The sequence below is a fragment of the Meleagris gallopavo genome, chromosome 13 (genome assembly GCF_905368555.1).
Source record: "Meleagris gallopavo chromosome 13, MGAL_WU_HG_1.1, whole genome shotgun sequence".
NCBI lineage: Eukaryota > Metazoa > Chordata > Aves > Galliformes > Phasianidae > Meleagris > Meleagris gallopavo.
The window spans coordinates 8,737,318-8,764,984 of NC_139416.1; the positions used below are offsets into that span (position 1 = coordinate 8,737,318).

Consider the following 27,667-nt stretch of genomic DNA (forward strand, 5'->3'; position numbering starts at 1 on the left):
AATAATGATTCCTTTTAAAATCCAAAGTTTAGAAGTGTTACAGGGCACGCTACTGGGCTTTCATTCATTATCGCAATAAAACTCCATAAAGCAGTCTGTTCTGCCAGAGGGTATTGCTCCTTTCTGACAGGTACAGTGACAGACACAAATTTTCTATCTCTGAATAGTACTATAGATACTATCAAGTGAGACAAAGAGAACAAAATGTATGACAATCGTTCAGTCTCATAGCAAAGAGATTTGTAGCTAGCTACTAAGTATGCTTCCCAGCAAACAGACTATGTTGTCCTACGGCTACATGGAAAAGTTATATTTTCTTTGAAAATTCAAGGGCATTTGGTTTGTTTCCACTCTACTTGAAAGATTGTTTTGTTTGTTGGTTACAGCTAAACAGGTGTGGGGCCCAGCCTTTTTATTTTTGCCAGCAAAATGACTATTAACTGACCATTTCTTATAGAATGCTAACAATATAATTTACAGTAAATATTTTAAACAAACATTTTTCTCAGGTCAGTTAAGAAAAAAAAAACAACAATAAATAATATCCAGAAACGAATGCAGCTCCCTCTCTCTCACTCAATGTTGGCATTTCTAAAATGCCTTTCTCAGTGATAAAAGAGAAAAGCCTTGGGACAAGTCCAGTGAGGACAGGCAAGTCTCTTTTTTCCACTACAGTTTAATCAGTGGCTTCTGGGCTAGAACACTCATTTACATTTCACAACAGAATAAAACAAAATATTTTGTTAAAGATGCAGATTGTGCAGGGCAGCCTAAAGAAGATAGCGATAGCATTCTGTAAGCGTGTTTCCCAAGCTTTGGCCCATTCCTTGGATCACAGCTAAAACTACTTCCCCTCTTGACAAGTCCATGAGAGTTAATCTGGGGTCTTCTAGCTGAGGACTGTTAACACCACAGTGACTTCTGGAAGAGAATAATGTTCTTGACTCCAATCCATTTCAGTGCTTTACAACAGAGGACTTTGCAAGTCAGAACTTAGAACTGGATGCAATAGTGAAGGCATGAGTAGTAGAACAGATACCAAGGTCTCCCCTCACTGCGTCTCACTGAGCAAAGTATTATAAAGGCAGGAGTTGTCCACGTTCCTTTTTCCAGAGCCATATAAACTCAAACCCAGTAGTCCAGTGAAGAGACAAAATGCAGGGCTAGTTGCAAGAGATCAGCTCAGCTGGGTGGATACAACCTCAGTCTGGCAAGAGAACTAGGAGGTTTTAAACGACTGTTTGTAATTGAAGCGTTCACTATCCGCATTGTGTTCCTGAGAGCTCCCTGACTGAGCCAGATCCAAGGTTAATCTAGCTCTGATCCAGCTTCCAAAAGCCATAATAGGCAGATACTTAAAGCCCAAGAGCTGGACAAACATATATGGTATTTTCCTGTACTACTCTTCCAAACTCTGTCTATTTTCAGCTTAGAGGACTTCGTAAGCCAGATGTGGTTATGCTTTTTTGTAACTCTCAATAGATTTCTCTTCCACATGTTCTTCTAACCTCGCCTTGAGCCCACACAAACTTCCAGCACTCACACCAACCTCTAACAGAAAGCTCCACCGGCCAACTGCAGACTGAGGCTACTACGTTGTTTAGCTCCTCATTTACTAATCTTTAACTTGCTTTGTTTGATGCCTTAAGCATCCGCTATGGAAAAGGTGGAAGTTAATCCCTCTCAAGCATCACTTTCTATCACTTCAATTATTCTTGAGATTTGAGTAATGGAAATTCACATAGTATTGAATATTTTTACGCTGTAGACAGACTCAAATGACAAAAACTATCCCAATTAGAGGGCAGAATTGCACAGAGTTGGAGATTGATTATTTTCTCTGTGAACAGACTTCAGTCCTCTCTGATTAAATTTAAATTACAAGAATTTTGCAAACAGCAAATTTGTTCCAGCACCTGACACCCACCCAGAAAAAAATTCTTCAATACACCTACTGTACAGTGTTTTAATTTGCAACACTGACCACTAATGTCGCTTCTAGATTATTTTGTTGTTGCAGGAACTAATTCTGAGTTTACTTATAATCCACTTTCTCTAAAATTAACTTCAAGTCTTCCAAAATCTCTCCTGTTACTCAATTCATTGTTATTGGCACTAAAGCTGAGTTTGTAAGTAACTATACTGTGGTATCATGCCATCATCTCCATTTATTATGATCCAGGCACAATCAAAATTTTTCTCAATATTTTTTTCTCTGTTTTCATTGTATTTAGCTCTCAGACTCATCGTGTAATTTGAGATTCTGAATTGGGAATCCTACTAAGCAAAGACTATTATTACTAAAACCCTGGGATTCCCCAAGACTACCACACTCAAAATGGAGCTAGTATAAAAGAAAGTGTTAAGAAAGGATGTAAATTCCATGCTCTTGTCACTGAATTTTCTGTATTTTTAACTGAATACTGAGCTAATTAGGGAAAATACTGAGTGGTGCAATTAACCAAATAAGTACAAGTGTCAAATGACAATGGGTGCTTCACAAGATGAAATAAAAAATAAAGCTATAGTGCATTTTAAAACTAGTACAGTACAAAACAAAAATTCTAATAACCATGACCAAGATACTGTATTCAACAATGCTGCTACATGTAACTACATTGAAACTGTTTGGAAAAGCAGTTTCAATAATTTGGAAAAAAAAACCAATTGCTTTTCTTTACGACATCCACTTGCAAGAAAACAGACTTCAGTAGTAAAAGAAAAATATAAAAAAACTATGTGCAGCACAAATAAGAATGCTTTCAAAATCTAATCCCATGCATGTCCAAAGGTATGATACATGCTTTCTGTCACATTAAAGAAGGACCTGATAACCTCTGGAAAGTGCATATCTCCTCTTGCATTTGCAGATGCCTTCTTTCTCCCCGTGTGTGCCCAGTGATAGGTTCTTCTCTTTCCTACCATTCTTCATAGGCAATGAGTTCTATATCACAGCTCACTGTCAACAGCCAGTTCAGATTTAATGCTCAAGTGGCAGGAGATACAGTTTCTCTAAGAATTTTAATACATTTTCTGAGAAGCAGACGTCCACCTTACCAAAAAGAACTTCAGATTGTTTTAGGAAACTATGGTCACTCAAGTGATGTTGCATTTCTGCCTGTCCTGTTAGTCAAAAGACTCCAGCAAATTTTTAATGGAAAGTTCCTTAATCTTTACTGAATGGTCCTTTAATAAGTTCATAAAACATTTAATGGGAAACTTCATCATATTTGTTATTCTGCAAATGAGTTCATAGGTAGCAACATTCCCTAACTCTGGCAATCTGAGGCAACAGAGGCTCTTACTGCTAAGGGACAACCAACCTAGTGGTATGTTTCTTGGTTCAACTGATCCAAGGACATGATTCATAAACCTACGTGGAATTTATTCATGCTACTCAGAAAATCTTTTCTAATAAGCTACATATGCCAGGAATCTTGCAAAAATCATGTCAAGCTCCTGTGCAGAACACTGACCAATACTCAAATGTCATTTGTGGAGACTGTGTCATGTTATTTAATAAAGCAAATTTGTTTTTTTTAGTGTCTGTATTGGAATTAACCACTATCCTGATCCAATAGTTGGATTTCCATTTTAAATAAGTTGAATATTAAACCATATGCGTATTTTTCCTTATGAATCACATGTAAAACACTCAACTTGAGTCACGAAGGAGTGTACACTGCCCACATTCATATCTGTGCAACACATTCTCATCTAGCTTCAGAATTATGCTCTTATATTTTTTTCTAACACTGCATTCTTTCGAGGCTACTGCAATGAGGTTATCTGCATTGTTTGCTAAAGAACTGTATGAAAGAAATTTCAAATAGAGCCTGCTGCTCTCCTTGTAATAAATATGCAACAAGGAAGAAAGGAATGAGAGGACTTGGGAGCTGAAGGGGTGAACTATGAAGGAACCAAACAGAATAACTACACAAAAGAGGATGACTAAATTTCAATTTACTTCAAGATTTGTGGATTGTGATTTTTTTTCTCTTTTGACTTCTCCATAGTGCCCTTTCCATGTGCCCAAAGGAATTCTCTTTTCTACTGGCACCATTTGTTCATATTTCAGAAATTTTGTGCTTATTCATTTGGCCTTGACCTTAAAGGCTTTCCTGTCTATGTTGTACCCACTTACTGCTGTTTTGGGGTTTCAAAGAAACGAAGATTATTACTTTTTTAAAAAACAGCCATTTGTGCCATTTGGCAACACAGGTAATGAGATAAAGCCTCAGAATATAAACCAATACAGATGGCTCCTATTTCATTTTTTTCACTTCTCTTGATTACCCTTTTGTATTTTTGAGGACATCTGAGAGAAAAGAAAGCACGAGATTTTCTTAGAACAGGTTTTCTGCTCTTATGGTGATAGTTTCCTTAATAAACTGAAATTAATTCAAGTAAAATATTTTTTTCCTCTGCAAGATATATAACAAAATACAGAGACAGAGAAAAAAAAAGGCAAAATTCACACAGACACACACACATATATGTATTTATACATTCAGATCCTTCTCTGTCTCTACCCATATCACAGTAAAATATTTCTCTTTGCTCACCAAAATATCTCAACAGAGAAAGATTTGGGGTATATTGCCTTAATTAGCAGAGTAAGCAAAAATTTTATTTTTTTCAAATAACATATTAGCATGAATAATTGAAGAGAAGACAATGGTGCTGTAGGTCCTTTCTACTTGAGAATGAATAAAAAGGCCTTCATTTTGTATATTACAGTAAAAGACAGAAAAAATAAAATATTTTAAATAATTCAATGTTCTCTTGTTTTAGTGACATTTCTTTCTGAGTTCTAACATACCTTCCTCCAAAATCTGTCAAGACCCAGTAGTTTAAAGGACATGGGATAGTTACTCAGAGCATGTAAGGGATCCATAAGCTTAGCAACATGGCTGCATGGTGCTTCCTTCAGCTTATGTTTCCAGACACAATTTTCATATGACAACGCTCACTTCTCTATTTCGCTTACCTGTGTTTACTCACAATAAGAACTTTAAGGTCATGACTTCATAAGAAGTTACACTGCTTTAACTGAAGGTCAGATCTGAAACCAATTCAAGTAGGAAATGGGAGATCTTACTTGTTTCACCTGAGAGGGACTACTTGGGCTTAGATCGAGTCAATTAGGAACAGATTTAAATCAAGTGGAAACAGGCTGTCTTTAAAAAGCAATAATGATGTCTCCGGAGATTTGTCTGAGTGTAACTAAAATTTGTGCAAATCTATGTGCAATCCCTTAATAAAAGTTCAAATATCCTGGGAGAATCCTTGTAAACACAAATTATACACAAGCATAATATTTTATGCTGCAAACCCATGCCTTTTTCCCATAAAAAGATTATTTTCATAATATTTCTTCACAGCAACTGTTGCCTACAGTTAGCAGCCTACTGGTATTGCAATGTTTTTGCTCCATTCTGCAGTGAAGTATCAGATTATTAACTATGCCGTACCAAGTTGCCATCTAGACTTACAGTAGCTAGCATATTGGCTTAATAGCCAACAGATCCTAAATAATTATTCTGAACTACTGACCATGTAGCAGATTAAACTGATGAAGACATGAAATTTATGCTTTTGAGATATCTTGAAGGGGTGTTCAGCAGTAATGTGCATGTGTTGGACTGAGAGAGTCAAAATGAAGTCCAATTTACATGTTGCAAAAAGGGATTGGATGGGTAATGAGATCTGATATCTCTATTGGTATAGGATAGTCATGGCTTTTAATAGATTATCCTGGTGTCCATATAGATATTTACAAAGACATTGATTTTCCACGTTTTTGTCCCAGTGCTCCATCCTATTCCCTAATGCTGATGGGCAGAATGAGAAGCCAACCCTCATCAATGCAGCTGATACATAAATCAACAGCATGGCAAAAACATTCCACAACCAACTTCAAGGCTCTGCCACTGCCGCAGAGCCTGACACAAACACATCTGACGCTCCATAGCTCTTTGGATAGAATTGCTATAGCCACTTGCAATCTTGTGATACTCACAGCTTTCTGCTAAGAAATAGAGACCGGCTCGTTTCTAGCCATAAAGCTTTGTGTCAAAAACCCAGGCTCTTAAAGTCCTGAGGGGAGGGCAGGTTTTGGAATTTGTGGAGAGGAGATGAAAAGAGAGGAAATCTACCTGATGCCAAGAAAATACTGTTTGCAATCTAATGTTCTGTTTTTAAAAACAACTCTGCAGTAAAAATGGTTACGATCTGCATATCATTAGGATCTATTATTAAGACGTTGCAAAATCTTCCTGTCTTTGATTTCACTGTTTTTAACCAAAACAATCAGGCTTACATTTTTATATTCATATTGACCAGGAGGCTGCATGGACAATCAGGGGTAATTTCACACAGCAGCAGGTTTCGTTTTGAGAATGGCACACACAGAACAAGCCGCTTTCTTTCCATCATTCTGCTTTAGAATAAAAACTACAAAGAGCAGAAAAATAAAATATACTATAAAATATACGGCAGCAAGAATTGAATAAAAACACTTTTTCAGTAATGTTGAAGTTTTACTTTTATTTGCCACTTTGCATGGCAGTAAATACTGAGAGGAAAAATGGGGAAAAATATTGCATATTCACAGAACAACACAAAAATCTGCACTACTATCTGGAGCTGATGACTGTATAACCAACTACATACCAGTAGAAAAACAAAGCCAGTTACTTGTCTTTAGAAACAGCTGATTTCAGTTAAAATGAAGAAAGAAATTATCATTAGGAGTACAAATAATAAATGTGCTCTGCTGCTGCATGCACATAAAGTCTGAAAGGTACCTCTTCATTCCACATTCTATGTTACAGCTTCTCTCCAGTCTTAGCAGAGAATATCCCTAAGTCTAACGGGTTAAATGCTTATTATACCACTGTCTTATTTGTAACATAAGGCACCTACTACAAGCCTACTCTTCATGCAAAATTGCCAATTTATAGCAATATTCCTTGTTTAGAAAACAAGGCTATCCAAACACTATAATTACAATATGCACCAGCAGGCATAACCCTGCATTAATGCACAGACTCCAGATACATTCGTCAAATAGAGTTTTTTTTCTCTTTGCCTTCTTCTCAGGGTACTTTTAAGTTCAGGGACAGAGAACATGTCTTCATTAGAAACATTAACATTCACAGGCTGTAGTAAATTTTGACAGTGAAAAGGTCTCTGTAACCTTTAGTTGTGCAGAAATTTACTTCCCAAGAAAATTACAGCTGGCACTGTCTTAATTAATGCTAGCTTTCTTTTCTGAAAATTGTGGGCTTGTCAGTAAAAAAGGCAGAAAAACCTGAGTTTAAAAGACTGGACACAAAAGACACGTAGAAATAAAGCCCTGCAAAATTTCATAATATTGCTCTGTTTTTGTTCTACAGTAAGGAGATGAAAAGATCTAATTTGATTTTGCCAAATGGAGCAACATATATGTAATATAGAAATGATTTGCATTCTCTCTTTTGTCTTTGAGTTTCATCATGTACGGAGTGCTTTTTTTAAGCCATTCTGTTTTAAAAGCAATAGGTCAAATAAAATCTATATCTGCAGGGGGAGGGGAATAAAATATCACTTTTTTTTTTTTTTAACGTTTCTTTAAATGCTCCCAGTAAATCGTAGCTAACAGTAAGAATTGCAGCAATTTTTCACATGATTTTTAATTACCTGACATTTTTCTAATTTTTAGAATGATTTTAGTAATTGCATACTAATTTATTTCTTAATATTTACCCATGTATCTCGTAGTTATATTTATATGGTATAAATACTTTAGCATATAAAGACTAAGTATTTGGTGACTGAATTTTTATTATCATGCATGATCTTTAATTGCTTGACAAGATGCTAAACATGTACCTTGCATCTGAACAGCATTTTCCTACACACGGGCTGCGTTGTAGTTAAGAACAGGTACGAAAAAATACTACTGGTGGTCACCAAAATCTCCAGAATGTTACATATACATTCCCTCATATTCCCTTCTGGAAGAGATTTCCAGCATTTCGTGTTTAGAATTTCTGTGCAGCCCTCAGCTCTATCTCTGGCAGCAATAACACTCCAGCTCCACAGAGGAGTCAATGTGCACCAAGACGTGACACTGCTTTGGCACTACGAGAAGCACCAATACTGCATGTCAGCTGTTCCAAACATTTTATGCAAGTTTCTACAAGCACTTTAAATGTAGGTGCCCCGTATAAATGGTTTATTCATGTTTATGAAATGATTAGTTGGTGCCACTACATCCTTTAATAACTTATTGTGAGGCATGTTATAAAATGCATCATCGATAAATGCTTAAAATGCTGCCACAGCAAGGTGATAAGCTGTTACAACAGAATTTTAAGATGTATGCATTGTTCAAATAGTTTGTTATTTCAATGCATACTTTCAAGATTTTTACAAGCATGTTATTGAATGCTGTACAAATAATAAAATATTCATAAAGATCACCTTAATTTAAAGTGTTACTGTGTTTTCCTAACTTTAATGTACATGCCACAGATACACAGCAAGCGTTGAAATACAGAAAGGTAGCAGAAGAGCGAAATTCCTATCTCCGATGCAAATCTCTACAATCACCCTGAGATAGAAAAAAATTCACTGCATTCCTCAGAAGTAGGGTCTGTATTTTCAAGGTTTGAACTGCTAACTATATAAGAAATTGCCATGGATAAGGAAAAAAACACACAAAAAAGCAGGCACCTAAAGTCTGAAGTTCTGAAAAAATGTCACACACAAAATGTTTTGGCTGTTTATAGTACTTGGCAACGTTACTGAAATAATAAAATCCCAGCGCAGGCTATGGAGCCCATATGGACAAATGTAGGATGAGGGCCTCTCTTTGCTACTTTCCATACCGGAAAATGAACAGAATAACATTATGGACAAATGTGATAAATGGAGTACAGTCATAAAGCAGCTGCTGATTGGGACATTAGCTTATGCATTTATCTGCTTCTCAGCTTAACCACAATGAACATGAAGTCTTAAGCGATTTTCCAAAAAGGAATGTAACCTCAGGAAGAGAAAGCCAAAGTCATTGCTTAAGAATGGTATACTAGGAACTGCAAGAACGTAGCAAGGGGGGGGTGGTCTAAGGATATACTTACACGAGAAATGTAGTCAAATTTTCTCGGCTCATTCTCAAATTAATTGAACTACTTACATAAGTGAGGAGACTTAAGGAAAGCACTTCCAGATATTGGCTCCACACATTAGGATTTTCATTCCTTCCTGTGATCCCCTGTGTGACATTTATTTATGGACAGACTGCAACAGGCCTTTGTTTCAGCATAAGGAAAGGCAGCCACATGGATACTTGATAAGGCCAAAGAGACCCAACAGGAGAAAACGTTACCCTTGAAGGGGAGAAGACTAAAAGGCAATGCCTGGTGAAACATGCCATACTCCTCATGTATGGGACAGCCTCCTTCATTTAGTTCACACATGCTCACCTCTGGAGAAGGGTAAAGCGCTACCAGTCTCTGAGGAGACTGCTGTCAGAGCTCAGTACACACAGATCACCTTCGTTTAGTGGGATTCTGCCATCTGTGCTGATCTGAGCAGCAACCGGCATGACCACGCCATCCTTTTGCCACCTACACAGTGGTCGCTGAGCTCAAGTAGGACTAAATGCAAACATTGTTCATTCTCCTCTATTTTTCCAGATGCCCATTGAGAACATGCAAGCAGAAATTCATTTCCAACTACCACAGCTGCAGGGATGCCAATCTTTGCTTCCTTGAGCCTTCCCACAATATGCCTTGCTTTTGGCTACGTGGCCAAGTGGCACAAGACCAATGTGCTCCTCTTCTTTTCCACAGTATTTATTTCTCATTGGATTGGATTGATTATAAACATATGAAACCATTGACTATTCATCTTTTAACACTTTGGAGTACATAAAGGAACTCTCAACAATTAGCATTCCTGAGTTTGCCTTCTGAAAATTTATTTTATTTTTTTAATTTATTTTTTTGGGGGTTGGTCTCGATGATCTCTAGAGGTCCCTTCCAACCCCTACAATTCTGTGATTCTGTGATTCTGTGATTTCCTAAAATAAATTTTTACATGATTAAAAAATAAAGCCAGACACTTGGTTCTCAGATCTTGACTCTCGAATCATACATATATGTGCCCAACTGTTGCATGTGCTCTTTGACAGTCAAGTAGTCTCAAATTGTGTTTTATCTCATGTAAGTAGCATTTCCAGGTTGTTTGGCTCTGATACTATGATTTTCCACTCATTCCTGTCAATTTCCAGGTACCTCATAGACATTTTCTCTGTCTTACTTTGCTTTATTAGCTATAACAAGGTATTTCAGATTTTCCCAAAAATTTTTTCCCAATCGATTTTACTTAGTTCTTCATGAAGTTATAATATTACTCATACATGGATGTTTATATAATATTTTTATTTAGATTTATATACATAATTGCTCATCTGCTAGCTTAAGCTTTACCACGTGCATTATCCGAGACTTACTTAACCCAAAGTAAAAAGAATGGGGAGGGATGATAAATGTACATCTCTTCCTTCACTAGTTTTTACTGCTCAAGACAGGTCTGACAACTGTAAGGTGTTTTTACTACCAGCATCCTGTGGCTGTATGGAGACTTTTTTAGTCATTCTGATGCAACCTTCACATGACTTCATATGAATAAACTTAACTCTATTCTTTCTTTCACTCTGATCTCACTTAAAAAAAAAAAAAAAAAGACAAAATAGATACAGAATATTTACTTATGCATTTGTTTAAAAAGTATGGAATCTTTCCATTTTATGTATCTACTTACTAAATCATTATATATCTGCTTCATAAATCTATAAGTGGACTTACAGGCATTGCCATTTACTGACATACACAAGCAATGCTTCGTTTTGTTCTTTGGTATGTGAGAATCTTGAAAATACTTATTTCAAATTGTAAATTTGTAAAAGGGAATTGTAAAAAGGAAATTGTAAATTTCTGGTGTGTGTGCACACTCTACAAGATCTTCTTGTTAAGCAGATAGGCCCTTGGGATATAAGTATATCACAGTATTTTTGCCTAACTACTGTTCACATGTGACACTTGATCCTGCTCCAGGATAACGTACAAATATGTTTTACAGGTTTTTCTAATGGTAATCATGATGCTTCGTCTTGCCCTTCTAATAATAACAACAGTTTAGCTTTCCTCCTCCCTACCTCACTTTCTTGGCAAGTCTGACATTCAATTTGGAGAATCTAATGTCAGCAAGAAATCCATATGTACTCCTGAGAGTGGTAGGCATGCCCCTTCAATTCTATTTTTAGGTTACTATAGAATAAAGTGATATTTTCTTCCTTCAGTCATTTCTCTTCCAAGAAACTCCCATCTTTTCAATGCTTACAAAGGAATACTTGATGCCTCAACTTTCTGAAAATATTTTTTGTGTTCAAAGTGAATGTATACTGGTATGATACGTACAATGACATTGGTAAGATTTGTTGTACAGATCTACAAAAGAGAAATATTTGCAGCAGAAGAGTTTACACTTCATGCAAAGCAAAGCTAAGACCACAGATACTGTAAGGATATTTAAATTTTACAGAGCAATCTGTTACTTGTCTGTTTATAAATATTCAGTTCCTTCAAAGACAATTAATTTACTGTTTTGATGTTGATCTTTGACACCAAGATAACCTTACCTAATTCAAAACTATTCCACTTAAGGAGTCTATATTACATAGGATTTCAGCACTGATCTTTCAACATTTCTGAGCTAGTATCAGTCCAAGACAGAAGCAAATCATGCTTGGGTTGTATGGCCTTCATTTAGTAGTCATTTAGTTATTTAAGCACCAATTTTGTTCATTCCAATCCTGAAAGTCTACTAAGATTGACACTAATCTACCTGTTTTGGAAATGAAGCACAAAATTCCAGGAATTACAGTTTACCAGATGGCCCTGCCTGTTCACGTGCCTGGAGATTGATGCCTCCAAATGTTTTCAGTGTCCACAGTTGATGTGGAGTTTAACCCTCATCCTTTGCTCTGGGAACAGGGGTGCAAGTCACCAGAGCTCTTAGCCAACAACTCCAGATGAACCAAACATTTGGAAAAGAAATTAGGCAATTTCAAATGTACTTGGGACAGAATTTGATCTACTTACTGCACCCCAATTATAGCAAACAGTAAATTGATTAAGATCCTGGTTCCTTCCTTCCAAAAAAACGTTGGATAAAGATCATAAAATCACCATTCATCCAATTTACAATGATTTATGCAGAAGGGCTATTTTGCATAATGGACAAAAATTATGGAATGCAGTTATCTGTGGTCTTTGTCATACTGTCTGTCTGTAACTTATCCTACTGCTTGCAAAGTTCATGTTGAACCAACAGTTTTGCTTGGTCTTTCCCAAATGCAAATGTGAAAAATTATCCTCTGAAGGAGATATAGGCAGAGAATCTGAACTAATTTGTATATTTCCATTACACCTTACCTGTGTATTCACTGTCCACAGAAGGGAGAAGGCAGTGGGTGTTAATTCCTTCAGTTTCATCTCACTCATCCTTTAGGAAAGATCTCTGTGGGCTTCTCCTGGTCCCCTTATCCTCTCCCTCTGAATCTGTCCATACGGCTTCCATCGTCTTTTCCCATCTCCAAGAGAGAGGAGTTTGAAAGCCCTTAGAAATAAGAAATACACCAACAATTATATATTTCCTGCATTCAAAGCAAGAGCTTTAAATGCATTTTCTCCCACATATACTATATTTAAAGCACAACATGATTATTATACTCTCTTCTTATTTGCTTATTTTTAGCACATATCAAAGCCCAGCAGTTCTCCCTCTGGGCTATATTTGACAAAGTTGCAGAGACTTTCCAGGCCACCTCAAAGCAGAGATTAATCCAAACAATTTAAACCTTTCACTGTTCCACAGGAGGATGGCATTCGATTGGATTATTTAGGGAGGACAAAATGTTTTTGTTGATGAGAGAGATGAAATCCTCAGAGAGTGAAATCAATCTTATGTAGAGACCCTGGAGCATTGATCTTGGTGTACATTGACAATTTCTGGTTGTTTAGCTATTTGGAATGACCGCACAAAATGAGCAAGTTGTTATAGTTTTAAGGTTTTGGTATTTATTGGCAACCCGGGTGCTCATAAGATTAATCACACATTCAGAATGTGAGCTCAGTGGAAATTGACTGCAACGCAGCAGAAACAAAGTTTTCAGTTATCATTGTGTAATAAATTGAAGCTATATCCCAAAGCAGATTTGTCTTCAAGTTTCCAATTTGCCTTGTTAAAAGTGTTGTTTATACAGTAGTTAGCAAAAATGCAAGTAATTACACACAGAATTCTTTCTAAGCGATTCTGTACTTTTTTTTTCCTTTATTGGTTTTCTATCTTCATTATCCAATATTCTGTTATACCCAAGCAGAAACCGCATTCAGTAAAAATCAGAAAATAGTCAGACCATAGAACAAGAACCTGCTTACACTGAAGGCACCTCATCATGGATGTAGCACCACAAGAAAAAGCCTTCTGAACAAACTAACCCAAATGCAGACATCCTTTAATAACTTACTTTTCTCTTTGTAATTGCACTCTCTGATGCTTACCAGTGAAGAGAAGAACAGAAGAAAAAACATTTTCATTTATATGTTATGTTTCATTTAATTAAATAATATTTATTCAGAAAGGAACATTCTAAGTTTTTACATACCCATTTTGCATTGTAAGAATATCTGTTTCTTCTACTGAAAAACAGATGCAAAAATAAAATCATAACTACAATTGGAAATTGGAGAGCAATTTGTGGAATGCAAATACTGAGAGAATTTATTTAAAATGAGGAGTGCCAGGTAGAGAAAAGTACTGTCTCTATACAGGAAGGAGCTGCTCCAACTATACTGGTATACTAGTAGAGACTTGTGCTGCCAAATATTGATAATGCTTTATAGCCTTTCACACTTGCCACCAGGAATCTCACTATAACCTTGAAGAAGCAGTTGCTAGGATGTCCTTGCTAAAGATAAGAGCAAAACTGTGGAAAAGAAAGGGAAAACCCTGTAAGGCTGGCCCTCTTCCCTAGAGAGGGTTACATGCTCATAATGTACAGAAACTATATCCAGATCAGGTGAGACCTAATTACAGAACTCAAAGATGTTAATGACACACAGAAATTTACATACAGCTGAAAATATGAATATCTTTATGCCAGCGGTCATATCGCCACAGGGTTGGCTTCAGAACTAATGTGTTGTTATCTGGAAGCATTTTCTGCAAGGTGAAGCCTTTCAAACAGTCAAAACCATTTGTTTTTTTAAGTGAACAACACTCACCATAAGCCTCTGTTAAATTTTATTGACAAAGATCTTTTTTTTCTATTTGTAATTCCTTCTCCTATGCCCTCTCTGAATAGGGTTTGCAACAATAATTCCTCACATTTATCTTTCCATCTTTCAGCCTCAAAATCCTATATCTGATTTGGACACAACAATCTCCAAAGCAATGAATATCCCTTTAATTTACAGAGAACTTTCAAGGACAAAATTACTGAACGATTTTTCTTAGGCCTCATGTTAGATAAAAAGGTTTTTTTCATGCTTATATTTATTTATTTTGCCAATTTGTGTGTAACATTGCCTTGTTGACTGACTTCTGTATTTTTTGTTTCTCTTTAGCTTCAGGGAAACATCCCTATATCTTTACCTGCACTGGAGATAAGGAGTTGTCACAGCTGCTGTCCATGCAGTCCTCAAACCAGAGAGTACTGTAATAAATCTTATTTTATTTTATGGACAAATAAATGCTGAGGTAAAATATTTGAGAATCGTTGCTTGAATACTTGCCATAGCAGCGCTACTGTAATAACCACTATGACATTAATTTACTGCAATGTGCCGTAGGAAGAAGGAAGAAGGAGGGAGAAGGGCATTAAAAGAGAAAAATTACTATCCTTCGGATTTATTGGGATTGGCCTTCCTCATTTTCAGCCATCATTAGTTGATTAGGTGCTGATGACAGTATGGACAAGCGTGCTAGAATAGTTGGCTAAGAAAAGCCCTAAAGGTACTCTGTTAATTGAGATGATGTTCATATTGTACTTACTGAACATAACTGCAGACAGTGAAATAAGAGCTTAGTGTTGTGTAACAGACCACATGAACATTCACTCATTATCAGTCTGTAAAGAGGAGAAAACACCGTATATAGATTATGATTACTACAGAAAAAGAGATAGTATTAAAAACTGGAGGAGACTATCATTGGAAACTATGTTTTATACAGCCTTCTGGAAGGTGTTGAGAAATCTATCTAATGTTGTTCCAAGTTCCATTAGGGAAACATTACTCCATCAAAGGAACTGAAAATTGACTTATGCCATCATCTTGTAAGAGGTAAGCACCTGAACATAACAGAATATCCAGATTTGCTTACCCACCAGAAGCTTACATGCTATTGATACTCTTTTCATGCTTACATTCAATCTAATTTAAATTTTAAGGCAATTTAGAGAAAATGGCAAAGAAACGCCACTATACTTCCTTCAATCCTGTTTGTGAAAAGTCAGCATTATACATGAAGAGGGAAATATTCTCTATGCAGAACCTGTAATGCAGTAGATACTTGGATTCAACAGTAACATTTTAGTAACAATGGCAATGCTATTACCAATAAATCCACGATGTTAAATAATTTAATATGGACATTAGCTTGCTTCTTTCTGTGGCCAGGATGAATTTCAAACTTGGTGCCTAGACAGACAGCCACAATGAAAATGCTTTAAAGCTTCAGAATGAAATGGACAGTAGTGTAAAAGATCCTTTAAACTTCCAGGCAAATCTCAGCTTCTTTCAACAAAATTGTCCTAGGAGTATACTGCCTACAGAGCAAAATTATCCCAGTACCTGAAGCAATATGCTCTGAAAGTTCAAAGTTAAATTAAATTTGCCCTCTTTCCAAAAACTGGGTGAAGTAAATCTGATCATTAGCATGTTCACACTGAATACATTCAGCTATGGGGAACAAGATCTCAGCAATATCAGAAACAAGTTACACAGAACTCTGGAAACTCAAAAAATGCAGCTTTGTCATGGTTCCACATTATTCCTGTTTATTAAATTCTAGTATTGACTCTGTCAAATGTAAGTATTTGTATTTACTAACATACTATGATAGATCACTGGGCCTAGTTTGAAAAACCCACCCCATAGAATCTTGCTTCCCCAGCCAAACAGGAACTCACTTCCTTTGGTCATTCATGAGCTATCAGTTTCTTCTCACCCTAAGAAGAAATGGTAAAAGTCAGTAAACTACAAGTATTCAGAAGTACGAATACAGATTTTTGTAATATGCCTATAAGGAACAGTGTACAGAGTGCCAGAAGAATGCAAAATCAACGTTATTTTTGGCTCACCTTTTGCTTCAAGTGCTTTACTACACCGTCAAATCAGTAATTACTTACCATTGTTGTCAACGGCCTCTAGCACAGTTTTTTACAGGACAGCATTAGCATTCAAGAGCTTCTTCATCAGATTCTTCTTACAATAAATGTGGTTCTATCTTTAACGTCCAGTGTGATAATAAATGGCATTGCTTTCCTTCAGACAACATCTGTTGTGACTTTGGCATTCAGCTCAGTGGAAGGTGAGAAGCGATTGATCACATTATTGGATATCCAGACACGCTGTGGCAGCATCTTTAGCAAAAAGCTGGAAAACTTAAGCAAGTAGACTGAGTAAGCCACAAGAAAAATGAAGAATATTTGAAGAATCAAGATAAGAATCAAGACATCCAAAAGAAATGAGAATCAGGATCAGAAACATGAAATACCCTGAAAAATGCTAGCACAAAAATTTCCCTTTTAAAATACTCATCCAAGGAAGTGTTAACAGGATCGGGCTTTTGCAGCTCGTGCTGTCTGCTTCTAAAATCATTGTGATTTTGGATTCATGCATTACACTCATGGCAGTGACAGAGAACAGACATGTTCAAAGTGTGCTTTACCAAGACCTGTCAACATTTGAACTAGAAGAGTGATTGCTTTGACAGGTTTTGGAGATTCTGCTTCCTGCCGCTACCTAAGAAGGCTGATACAAGAAATAGAAATCACCACATCCAAGCACTGAAATTTTCACCAAGTCTTGCAGCTGGCCAGGAACAATGTTGTTGCATATTTTAGAATAGGAATATAAGCAGAATAAATGTCTAATGTGTAAATCAATCACAAAGGAGATCGTTGGTTATCTGCAGTTTGGGATAATATACAACGAGGTAGAGTGATGCAACAAGAATGCAGCTACAGCAATGCCTCTAATTTTTCATGTGGAAAATGCTGAATAAAGTCTCTGCTCCAGCTTCAGATGGTTTCCATACTATTCCTCAGCAGGTATAAAAACACTGCGCTCATTCTGTTCAACCATAGGGCACACCTGGTTCCCTGGTCCAATACCACATGCCATGGATGCCAATTGGTTATAACTTTTCCTCTGCTCACTGTTCCTCAGTTAGCCCCTTTGCTCTAAAGCCATCCTTGTTCTCTCTCCATATACAATGCAGCTGATGGGCATGCTCATTTTCTCTCCTTCATACTTCATGCTTTTCAGGATGCTTCTTATCTTCCCATCTAACCACACTATATTTTCACAGTCTCTGGCTGTTCTCACTTCACATCCTAGATGCCTTAAATGCTCTTACTTAATTAAACTGCTTTACTCAAACTTCTATAAAGTCACAGAGCTTATATTGCTCCTATCCCATATAATATCCATGTAATAGCCAAACTCTGACTCACGTTGTATCTTTTGCATACAGTAGATCTTATCTCATGCCACATAATTCCCTCTTACCATACTTCCACCTGTACTTCAACCCACCCCTCCCCCCCCCCCCCAAAGTGAGAAACATCCTGTTTCATCATACATGTACTCAGAGAGGCTGCCTCTCCAGTCTGCCAGCCAGAATAAAATAGCTGGCTGTACCTCATTGCAGTCCCATCACTCTCATTTCATCACTACAACTTTTCCTCCTCCCACGTAACAGAGACCACTATGGAATCTTCTCTCTGCACCAACAAATGCAGGAAGTGTGGTGTCAGATTTGCAGTCTCTTTCTGATAGCAGAGGGAGTTTTCAGTCTAAACAATTCTTCCATTACAGCACCGCACTGATTGACTGAGATGAGGTATTAGCTAGTGTCACAAGAACCAAAGGGTGGGTGAGAACTGATTTTTATTTTTTCAAGGGTTTCTGCATTTGAATCGAGGAGAAAATGGGAAGTGTTTATATAAGACATGAAAATGAGCAATGTCCTTGTAGTCAATTATGTGCACTCAGACCTAGCTTACCTATATAACAGATGTATACCAACTTGGGAGTAATGAAATTCAAGATAAATTTCCTGTAATACAATTTAAGATGTGATAGAGCCAGTGAACATAGTTTTAAGACAATTCTTCAGGACTCTAGCATCTATGAAGCAGTTCAGTTACACAGAAGTCTTTTATCTTTTTTCCCACATTTCTGTGAAATAAGATTAAAACATACATACCATTTTGGCAAAAACCACCTTTGCACCAAGAAGTCTAATGAACAGAACAAGTAGGTGCGTTACATTATTCAGCTCAGCTGCAGCCCTCATTCAATTAGCTCACTTTCTTACCATCTTCGTGCTAGTTAATACTGGACAGCAAAGTGGCATTGAGCTTCCCATTTCCAAGTTAATAAAACAGAGAATTAGGGGACAGAAAATAAAATACATTTTGTTGTTGTTGTTGGCTTGTTGGGTTTTTTTGTTTGTTTGTTTGTTTTGTTTTATTAGTTGAGTCTGAGGAAGTTCCACTTTGGGGGAAAAAAAAAGTGAGTATAGAACAAGTCTTCAAATTGGTTAATTTTGCTACATAAGTCTGTCTGTATAGTCCTTAGAGAAGGTTCAGTTGCAAGCAAAGCAAATAATGATGGTGTCATATGTAGCCTCTTCAAAACAAGCAGAAGTATTCTGGGGATTAGGGCACTTTTTCCTCATGCTGTTGCTAATAACAAGGAAAAGATCAGAAAGATGAGATTTCTTCCATCTCAGAGAGCATGACTATAGTGTTCCAATATATTCGAAAGCTCATTACACAGTAACCTCATCCAGGATGCCCACCACTTCCTAATGCTCCTGAACAATGGAAACATATCTTCTCTGCTCCATTATTGCTCTTGGAGGAAATTATGCCAGTTTCCATGAACATGGTTTCCCTGTTTAAGGACAGCTGAAGAGACAGCAAAATATAGAAGAGATTAAAGAAATTTATGGATATGGAGAGAAAAATTTTAGTCAGCAGAGATTACTGGAAGAAGAGATTATTGGAAGAAACTAGGGAGACAGATATAGTCAGTTATCAGACTACAGAAAAGAAACTACGAAAATTCTAAAAAACAAAATTATAAGAAAAAGACATATTTGCAGATCCATGTTTTGCTGAGTTATACAATCTTCTAAAGCAAAACAAGCTGTACCTCTAGTGGCACTCCCAAACTGTCTAGGGAGACCAGCTGTGTTTGACAGATTTTCATTTTTTGGCAGCATTCATATTTTATGAAAGAAAAACATTACCCTTTTTTTTTTATAAATGTCTTTGCTAGATCTATCTTCTCCACCCTTTCTAAGAGATCAACAGATCAGGTGTCAATACCCAACAAATTTCCAAACACCTTTTTCCTTTTTTCTTGTTTGTTTTTCTTTCTCCTCTTACTCTCCGTTAAGTACTTCCAGGCTCACTAGAACTCCAAACCTTTAGGCAATATCTTGAGCAACTGTTACAAAAACAACCGGTGGTATTTCACAATGTTCGTCATTCCTGTAGCACTTGCCCAACTACTAAACCAGCAAATCCTTTTAATCTGCAGCAGTTTGGGATTTTTAGTTTTACGTTTTAGAAAGCAGGATACACAGCCCATGCACTTGGAAAAGGAACACAAAATGTTTTTCATTTCCTTTAGTGATTGCAATGTATAAATAGCCATGACTACAGAGGATCAAATAATTCATTGTGAATAACTCTTGTTAATTTCTCTCGGTTTTTTTCCCCTTCACAGGTAACTTACAAACAGATCCTGAAGTCTGTCACATATTCACAGTTTCTTAGCACTTATGATTTTGTTTGGGAAAAAATTCTTGGCATATTGTTGGTTCAAAACAGTTAATTAGGGGGAATTTTCTATTTACGTATAGTCACTGTGGCTTCATACTAGGCAGCAGCATGCCTGAATGGCTTGATGTTTCCCATTCCAGCTGCTCATTCTCCCTCCAATCCAACGTTATGCTGGCACAGCTATGCAGTGAACAAGATCAGGGAGCTGATCTGTCTGAAGAGACAGGGAAGTATAAAAGAGGAGACTGGGGATTATGGAATTTATGGGTAACAAAGGCAAGAATTGCAGCAGGAAGGAAAAAGTGAAGGGTTTATTGATAAAGACAAGCTGGGGGAAGGAAAAAAAAGGCATTTCAGCTGGGTAGATTTGATGTAGCCTACCACACTATTCCCCAAGAACCAATGTTGGCAAATACTAAGAAGAAGCAAAGGGTCACAAGCACAACTGAACAAGATGAGTTTGCCTGGATTTTGCTATCAAGAAATGTCCCTAGAGTTTGGATATTTTTTTTTTTATTTTTATTTATTTATTTATTTATTTATTTATTTATTTATTGCTTTCTAATTGGCTGCACTCTAGTTTTTAACATTTGACAATGGCAACTAGCTAACAGAAATTCACACTCGTGCTGTATGTGCTGGTTTTGGACATACAGTATTTCACACTAAAATTTGAAAAACTACAGATATTTGCAAGTGTTTTTAAACAGACAAGGATTAATAAACCTCATGATAACAATCATAATTATGAATTGAACTTGGATACTGTTTATAAAAGTAGCTGAAAATATACATATTTTTATAGTCTTGCCTTTCTCTATAATTTGTAAATTAATAATAGCATTAATGTACAGACACCATTTTTTATAGAAATTGGTTTCCGAGACAGCTAAGTATCAGGGAGAAAGTTCTGCTGCGGCTATCACTTTTGTGGTTATATACAAAAGACCAAAGAGGATAAAATTAACAATTTCAGTAACTTCAAGAGTAGACTGTAATATTTGTTACAGCACAAATAAGCTGAAGAAAGGTTTGATACTATTGTTACGACAAAGTTCTAAACTGTTTTAGAGACAGAATATGAAAAAGCTAGTCCTTTGACTAGCTTGGGACTCTCCCAGGTATTCTTAGAAACATGTTTCTTTGTGTTGTGGTGGGTTAGAGTAGAGGGAATTAGTCACTAAATTAATTAAGTCAATAGAAACCATAGGAAATAGATGTCTTAATAAATTCAGAAACTTTCAAACATTCCCCAGCTGCAGGATTCTACATTAACATAACAGAGCAAAGATGATGAACAGAACAAAGTTTTTCCATTGATATGTCAGGCATACATCCACACTGCCACACCAGCATGGAGATACTGGTTACATCAGGGTAAACTAGTTAGCGCTGTCCAGGAGCCTAAAAGGCCAATATGTTTTTAGAAGCTGACCAGCTTGTTTAGAGAGGCAGCAGAATATTTCCATAATGCAGCGAAGAAATAACCTGGATCTTACAAAAGTGCAAGTTAATGTCTAGAACAGGCATGCTTATGCCATCTTGGGGGTCATTATTAGGGGCCTGTTACACAGCTACTGCTAGTTTTCAGATACTTTGTGGTGGATCTGTTTACAGAATCAGCTTCTGTTTAATGGTATTTTCATTTAGAAGTTCTTAAAGTACTTATTTCTACAATTCACAAGCACCTTTCTGCTAGCAAGATGGAAAATGCTTGAAACAGCTGTTCAATAAAAGAATTGAACAAATGTAAGTTCTTAGATTAGAAACCAAAAAATGATGCTCAAGAACATCTAGCAAGATTTGTACAATCAACAGAACCTTTTTCTTGCATAATGCCAGAAGAGATTGCAACCAAATCAAAAATCAAAATAAAGAGGGAATCTGCAGAAGATACATGTGCGTACTGAAACACACAGATAAATTGTGTCAGTATATCCCTAGTCATACGGCAAGAGGGAATCCTGTGAACTCCAGGAGCTAGACTAGAAAAGAAATAGAGTGAACGAGAGTTTCCATTATAATCACATATAAATGTTTGCTCCTGACTCAAGAAAGGAGCACTTATATTTACTACCTGGCTTGTGTTGCATACGGCCACAAAGTGCTCAGTTTGAAATCATGATGGCGTTTACTTCCAGTTTTCCTTAGAAGTCTTCCCTCTTTCTGTCAAATGTATTGCCAATGTACTGCCATGACTGCCGCTCAGGCAAACCTAAAAGGCAGTCAAGGCATGACAAGATCTATTTTTGACGTTATGTCAAATATTGCAGATGGGCCAATATCAAATCTTAGCAGTTAAGGCAGCAGTGGATGCTGTATATCTACAGATGTGGTTTAGGACAAGTGTAGGTTGTCTGGTGCGGACAGCTGCAGCCCAGCTGTGCTTGTCTGTGGAGCCACACAACTGAACATGTGCCAACAGCGATTTGGAACCTGCATAACCACACTAGAACAAGACTGAAGCAGAGATGGCAAGAGCATGGCAGTCCTGCCTGTGGCCATGTGAGTAATCCAACTGGCTGACTACTCTCCTGTGCTTCAAAAGAGCCAAATGCCTGAATTAGGACTAAAATGTGGGCTCTTTTATTTAAAAGAGAAATTAAAAAAAGAACAAATATTTGCTTTAGGAAACCAATAGCACCCAGACACACAGTAATGAGAGAACTTATCGTGTGAATAATCGTAGGAATAATTAAAATATTACAATGATAATAATAATAATAATAATAATTTAAAAACTCTTAGGAAAATACACATTTACCAAGTAAATAAGAGAGGTTTTTGAAAGTCTCAAATAATTAACACAAATCTAAACCCTCTGGTGTTTGTTCTCTCAAGAGACATTTGAGACTGAGGGACCCAAGTGAATGCAACTGATGAAAAGGAAAATATTCCAATCTCTTGGCTAAACAATGTGCTTTGTGTAGATTTTCATTAAATATTTTCAACAAGAAATGAACGTAAACTTATAGTTGTTGCAGGATGCTCAGATAGTAGCAACATGATAAGAACTTATAAACATCGTATCAAAAGCTAGAAAATTCAAAGTTAATGCGGATGGTCTATGCTTAGTATATCTATTATCCTCTTTACTGTTAATAGCAATGTTTACCTACACTGCAGCACTGGAAATACTTTCAGAAGTAACATGATGAACGTGAACTGAAAGGGAATGTTCACATGGGCTACATCATGAAGATGAAGGATTATACACTGTTGTGCTTTTTTTCCTAAAGATATCAAAGAAATTAAATCAAAGAAGGCTTTCTGATTTTTTTAACCTCTTAACCTTTTCCTCCTTGTTTTAGTTTGCTAAGAAGAATTGAACTTGCCTTTTGCAGCATTACAGCATGCAAGTTCTTGGGTCACAGAACTCCTATGAACTCGAGACACCTCCAAAGTGAAGGGTACCAAAGCTGGGCTAAAGATTAGAAATGGGAACCTGTTTTATTTTATGGAAAGTACAGGGAAATGCTAAAATATTATCATCTTTTTATCCAGCAGCTTGAAGTCTTTGCATTAACTACAATTAATTTTCTTCTGCAGACTTCTCTTATGTACTTGCTCTACCACACATACAATAAACACATTGAAACCTGCATTCTTACTTGTGCAGCGGCTGTGTTAAACCAAACTATAGATGAAAGGCAGCCATAGCTTGGATCCAATTGGGGTAGATTTTCCTTCTGAAAAGACTTCCATCACTTCCATTCTCAATCCCCGGGACACATGATGGCTGAAAGGAGCCTTGCCTGGGCAATTGCCGAATGCTTTACTTGGTTCTTCAGGTTTAGCCTGAACCCACAGCTGCTTTTGCAGCTCCCCTCCCTGAAGCTACGGCAAACACAGGTCAGATGCAGGCTGGAATCCGGATTTTGGATCTTCAGTGTTATTTAAAAGCACTTGTAGAGCTTACTTAACCATCTGCTCCACTATACAAATTCTCACTGCCTTACAACTTGCTCACCCAAATCCCAGACAGCCATGCTTCAGGAGAGCTGGCAGAGCCATGCAGCCTTGGTTCCATCTTCCTGTATGCATACTGTCCTGGAGAAGGCATTTTAAAGCAGAGTGGCCCTGCATTGCCAGAGGCTACCTCAGGTTCCGCTCTGTAAGTACAAACACAATGCAGATGATACATATATTAATATAAATAAATACAATTAAATCTACTCATTTATTTTCTGAAAATCAGGACAAACCCACAATTTTTAATGAAACAAAATATCCATACAAATGCAGACACAGCTCCCATGCAAATCATTAGGGAATTCTGTCCCTGATTTCCTTTAGCTATAGAACTGGGGCTCCTGCTTGGATCTCCCAGGTCCCGGAATTCTACATTATTTTGTTAGTATTATTTGTCAGATGGCTGAAAAATGTGTTAAGAATCTCCCATTAAAGATAAAAGAATATGATCTTGAAATAATACAGAAGGCTGATTCTGTTTCCACGCTGTCTCTTAAGACAATTTCTTTTCAGGAACTGAGCAGGTGTCTAATATCAAACTCATAGGAGTTGTCAAACAAAATATCAAGCCCTATCCTCATTTTTACATTTATAGTTTGATGCAGACCTTTAGGCGGTTCCGTTTCTAAGTATATTCTCTTGCAGTAGAACAAGATTTTTGCTTGTGTATTTATAGATGCAAATAAGATGTTGCATGTTGTGATAATTCTGTATTTTTCAGGGACTTTTCTTGAAATGTTTGCTGGGAGGTTATAGCTACGCCATGTGATGTGGCAGTTGCTAATGTACTGTAACTATATTCTCCTGCTGAATGGCAGAGTAAACAGGTATATAAAATATGCATAAATGTCGGTACATCTGTTAGAACTTCCCTAACACTACAAGAAAATTCAATCCTTTCTTCTAAAATTTTCTAACATATTTTTCAGTCTGCCATGAACATGCGTATGAACAATTTAATACATGTACGGCAGCTAAGGAGTCTGTGCAAAGTGCTGATACACCCTGAAAAAAATCTTAGTTTTGTGTCTGAAAAATATTGAATACAAACTCTAAAATTGCAAAGTATTTTACGTGCAGAGGCAACAAATTTCCACATAAATAGTAACACAGTATAAAAGTACTTTTAGCATGAAAGCTTAATGTGTCACAACATTAAACCTCCCAATATCCACGTTACATAGATAAATTTCATCTTTACATTAGAAATGAGTGAACAGAAACATTTTGCTTAAGAAATCACCATAGAACTTTGTAATGAAATCCTGGCAATATCTCCCATTCTTATAAATATAAAACGGCTTTTTGGTGCTCAAGGAAAAGTCAGAGCACTTTCTCTTTGAGCGCCACGCCTTCATCGGGAATACTCAACCCCTCTTTCAACTGGAAAAATAAAACAAAAATAAAATAAAATTTTAAATCACATACTGTACAAAAACAACTATTTTGACAATATACAAAGATTGACTAATGTTCTTGAACTCCACTGATCACAGATTATTATTCAACCCACCTACAAGGTGTTCACCATTATGACTTTTTATTCCGACAACAACTGATCTCTGCAAAAAATGTCCTGACTTTGGGAGACAGGAGTCAATGTCACCATGCTTACCTGCTTTATTAGTAGCCCAAGTTCTTTTATATCCATTTTTACTTGGTTTCTTCTTGCATTTCACCGCATGCTATGCTACCAATAAGCCAAAAAAGAAGTTATTAAACATACAAAAATATCTACAGATAAAATGTAAAACTTCAAAGCGATCATTACAAATCCTCTTTTTCATTTTAAGTGTTGCTATTCTAGCACATGGTCCCAGCCAAGCGATGCAAGAAAAGTTCAGAAATTGCATAGTTCTCATCTTTGTAATGCATTTGCATACAAAGTGCATCTTTAAGGGGAAATAATTTGACAGTGTCAGTGGCTCATACAATAGAAACTTTGTCACACTTTTTCTTCATATCTAAAAATATTGCCACTTTTGCATTTAGTAATATTTGATGTTCATGAAACAAAGGCTAAAGTTTAAAATGTCTGGGATACCTGGCTCCCTTGTGTGGCTATATAGCACATTTTCCTTTCATTTAATCATTTGTCACCTGAGAAAAAAGAATATACGTCATCTGAACTCTGTCTTATTTCTGAAATAGAATGCTCCTGTGCCCCATGCTACAAGCAATGGAAAATAACATTGTGTTTTCCAGAATAGGTATCATTTTCTTTTTCAGTACCTATTTCTGCAACAACACTACTTCACTAACTAAAGCAGTTATACATGACCAGCAACAGTGCATAGAGAAGAACTTCCAAATACTGACATGAGATTTTTATCTCACATTTAAAAGGAAACAAACAAAAATCACACAGATACAAAAATGCAACACCCTGACAACCCACAGTTAAACCTGCAATTTCTGTACAGACTGTTGTTCTCAGAAAGACATAACATTTTAACATTTTTTTCATCTAACACTGATTATACAGTTTTAGAGGGCTAGCATAAGATAATAAAGAAGCATATTTTATTTTCTAAGTTTCACATAGCATACTTGATTATTACTAGTATCATTCCTCCTACCTAAGATTCCAAAAACAGACTTGTAGTCTTTTGGTTATATATCATCCCATGATAAATACATCAGAAATTAACGCTTTGCCTTCCCTGTTGCTTTTTAAGCACTAATAAGGAATAACTATTTCTTTATTCTTACTTATCATTTAGAACAAAAGGGCTCAAGAATATTTATATTAACATTATGAATTGCATTCCTTGAAGTATGAGATAGGAATGTGTTTTTTAAATCCATATTTGACCTGCCACATCCCTTTAAAATTACTATATGAAACTTAAATGGGAATATTCATTTCCTATTGAAAGCAATGTACGAACTTTTATTTAAAAAGAAGATACAGCTCATGTAAATTGTACTAAGCAATCTATTTCAGAAAGTATTAATTCTCTTATAAGTTACATTTGAGAGTAAAAAATATATGTATTTGAGGAAAAAAACAATTTGCCAAGTCCTACTTCATCACAGCGCTTCTCTGATCCTAGGTCACTATTCTTGCTTGAGTTCTGCGCATTACTTAGGCAAGTCAATAAACTTTATGGGTCAAATTTGGAGTAACAAAAACAGATATGGTTCTGCTGAAGTTAAATGAATTGTCCTGCTTACATCAATGATAAACTTTGGTTTTTATGATGTATTATAAAGGAGAAAGAGAAAATGCTAACAAAGGTTTAAGTTGGTCATGCTTCATATATACTTTGTGTTAAAACACCTGCTTTTGGGGTTTAATTGTAGTGATGTTCTGTAAAGAAATACGACCTTACAGGGCATTTTCAGGAATAGAAAAGTCTATATATTAAAAGGCAGCAAATGATTCATAACTGCTTAGCGGTCAGGCCTGTGGGGCCATGCTTCCCATGTGAAATTTTTTTCTGCATTGCAAACTCTTACATTAAATTGTGATAAATGAAGAGCGGAGGCTATTCATACAAATCAATGACTTTAGTGTATGTGTCATTAGCCTGAGAGATGCAGGCAGCGGTCACT

The 27,667-nt window shown here is 36.4% G+C and overlaps 1 long non-coding RNA gene across 1 annotated transcript in view; it reads right to left on the reverse strand.

The window, feature by feature from the left end:
- Positions 1-12,488: 12,488 nt before the first annotated feature.
- The window catches only part of LOC104912935 (uncharacterized), a 97,519-nt gene continuing 82,340 nt past the window's right edge, over positions 12,489-27,667 (reverse strand). The window contains exons 14-19 of the long non-coding RNA XR_014886191.1: positions 25,725-25,799; positions 24,108-24,249; positions 16,466-16,720; positions 16,208-16,285; positions 15,109-15,184; positions 12,489-12,672 (exon numbers count right to left, since the gene is read on the reverse strand). This is a non-coding gene — a long non-coding RNA (uncharacterized LOC104912935). The remainder of the gene's footprint in view (positions 12,673-15,108; positions 15,185-16,207; positions 16,286-16,465; positions 16,721-24,107; positions 24,250-25,724; positions 25,800-27,667) is intronic.